The sequence below is a fragment of the Chiloscyllium plagiosum genome, unplaced genomic scaffold (genome assembly GCF_037043375.1).
Source record: "Chiloscyllium plagiosum isolate Xiang-an unplaced genomic scaffold, Cpla_swu_hap1 HiC_scaffold_42, whole genome shotgun sequence".
NCBI classification, from domain to species: Eukaryota; Metazoa; Chordata; class Chondrichthyes; order Orectolobiformes; family Hemiscylliidae; genus Chiloscyllium; species Chiloscyllium plagiosum.
Window position 1 is genome coordinate 6,769,310 of NW_028270180.1, and position 3,036 is coordinate 6,772,345.

Sequence of the window (3,036 nt, forward strand, 5' to 3'; positions counted from 1 at the left end):
AGAAACACTGCAAAATTGTTTTGTCAGTCTGATGTCTCAATCTAACCCTATTAGACATTAATAAGTTCCTGGATTTCCCACGTAGATACGCCAGTCAAGAAGGTACAACCATGCCTTTTCTTCCTCAGGTGGCTCAGGAAATTCGGTATGTCCATAAGGACCCTCACCAAACTTTAGCATTCTGTTTGGGTGCATAACAGCCTCGCACGGCTCTGTCCAGGACCGTAAGAAACTACAGAAAATTGTGTGCACAGCCCAGGCCATCGCAGAAGCCAACCTCACATCCATGGACTCCATTTACACTTCTTCTTGCCAACATCATTAAAGACCCCTCCCACCCAGTAATGCTCTCTTCCGTTAGACAGAAGATACAGAAGTTTGAACACATACACCAACAGGTTCAGGAACAGCTTCTTCCCTGCTGTTATTAGACTGATGAATGGACCTGTCTCACTTCATTTAATGTTGATCTTGCTTCATGTACCTCCTGTGCAGTGTAACCTGTCTGCCTCACTCTGCCTAAGCACCCAATGATCTGTGCGTCCCTATTTGCCATGATCTGCCTGTACTGCTCACAAAACCAAGCTTTGGTATGTATGACTACAATAAACCAAATCGAAATAGGACCATGAGTAAGCTACTCAAGGCTGTCCATCATTCGATAAGGTAAAGGCTGATCTGCCCAAGATCTCAATTCCTCTTTCATGCCAGTTCCACATTACCCATAGCTCCCTGCTAGCTCAAAAGTCCATCTACCTCCAGTGATCTAGCCACCACAACTCCCTGAGGAAGACAATTCCAGAAATTCACTACCTTCTGAGAGAAGAAATTCCTTCACAACTCCACTTGAAATGAGAGTTCCCTTATTCTGTATCCCCAAGTTCAAGATTTCCACACTGGTGGAGGCATCTTGTCCACATTCACCCTGTCAAGCCCCCTCAGAATCTTGTACATTTCAATAAACTCAACATAATCACCATTAATTATGGAGTTGAGAGAGTTGGCTTATGAGGAGAGATACTCATTGGAATTTAGACGAGTGAGAGGGGATCTTAAGGAAACAAACAAAATTATGAAGGAAATATATAAGATAGAAGCGGGTACATTGTTTCCACTGGCAGGTGAAACTAGAACTAGCGGGCATAGTCTCTAATTAACGGGGAGCAAAATTAGGACTGAGTTGATGAGGAACTTCTTCACCCAAAGGGTTGTGAATCTGTGGAATTCCCCGCCCAGTGAAGCAGTTGAGGCCACCTCATTGAATGTTTTTAAGGCAAAGACAGATTTTTGAACAGTAAAGGAATTAAGGTTATGGTAAGCAGGCAGGTAAATGGAGTTGAGTCCATGAAAAGATCACCCAGGATCTTATTGAGTGGCTGAGCAAGCTGGAGGGGCCAGATGACATACTCCTGTTCCTATTTCTTATGTTCTAATAGAAAGGAGCAACTAGGATCTGGTGACGCTAACTACCCCATGCATTGCCAAGAACTCAGAGTACAGGAAACAAGAGTCAAGAGAACAAGGTTCAAGCAAATGAAGATCAATTCTATAATACAACCTGTTCATAAACGTTGCTGTTTTGGAAATGTCAAGGAAAGTCTTTGAGAATGGATTAGACATTGCTGATTTCTATGTTTTTTTTAAATTCCCAAGTCTTCCCATTGTAAATTCTAATGTTTTGGGATGGTCTAAAAATAAATCAGAAAGAATGAATGTGTGTTAGTATCAAAAGCAAAGAACTGCAGATGCTGGAAATCTGAAACCAAAATAGAAATTGCTGGAGAAACTCAGCAGGTCTGGCAGCGTCTGTCAGAAAAAACAGACAACTTTACAAGTCCGGGACAAGAGTCACCAGAACATGAAACATTGACTCTGCTTTCTCTCCACAGATGCTGCCAGACCTGCTGAGTTTCTCTGGTAATTTCTATTTTCACTTACTCTCAAAGATTGTCACTGCTTGTAGCTATTCCTACCAAGAGACCTACTGTCATTGCATGCCATTCCCATCTGCTATCACCCACATACCCACTGCAACTCACCTGAAACCGCTCCGAGACACCGTCATCCAATAACACTTTGATTGACCCCTCTTCCTACAGAAGAGATTTCTATAGCTTTACAGCTCTGATGAAATACCGACACTATCTTTGCTGAATATAGCCTTTTAAAAGTTCTTTTTGCTTGCATTTTCTAACATCTGGCTTACCAACCACATTACAAAGGCCTCTGTATTCTTGCACAGTCTTTAACTTATTATCCAGGTTTCTTAGGCAGACTGGGAAGTGGATAGAATGTAGCATCTTCTGAGTCCTTTTCCTCATAACTTGTTTCAGTTTTCTTGTTGTTCACACATCCTTCACCTTCACAACATTAATTCTGGCCATTACCATCTTTCTAATGACTCCTGCATCACACCTGCTACCTTCAGTTATCAATTGTCTTAAAAAGACAAACGTATCACGATGTGACACCATCCACTTCAAAATTCACTTTACTTTCTTCCAGCATACTTCTTATGACTGCCATCATTTTTGTCTGTCTGGTGTTCATTCTCAAATCATATGTTAAACTTCTAGAATTTATTTGATCTACAATATTGTTTGGGACTCTTTCTGATTCTACAAGTAGCATTGTGTCGATGGTATTTGTAAGTTTGTTATGCTCTTGCCTCCAATTTTTGCTTCTGAAAGTACACCTAATTTTCCACATTCACACAGTCCTTTCAAATTGCAAGGCACTTTGTATATTTTATTCAAAAGGGCAGTATTCACATGCTGACAAATAGGGCTGTAATTTAAATACTGAAAGTTAGAATAAAATAGTGTTCAGGGGTGTGTAGGTTAGGTGCATTAGTCAGGGGAAATATAGAGTATTAGGGTAGGGGAATGGTCTGGTTGGGTTACTCTTCAGAGAGTCAGTGTGGACTTGTTGGGCCAACGGCCTGTTTCCACACTATAGGGATCCTATGAATAGTTTCCACAGACAACACTGTATTTTTTTGAAAAAAGCTGGCTTTTATACATTGCCTTTCACAGC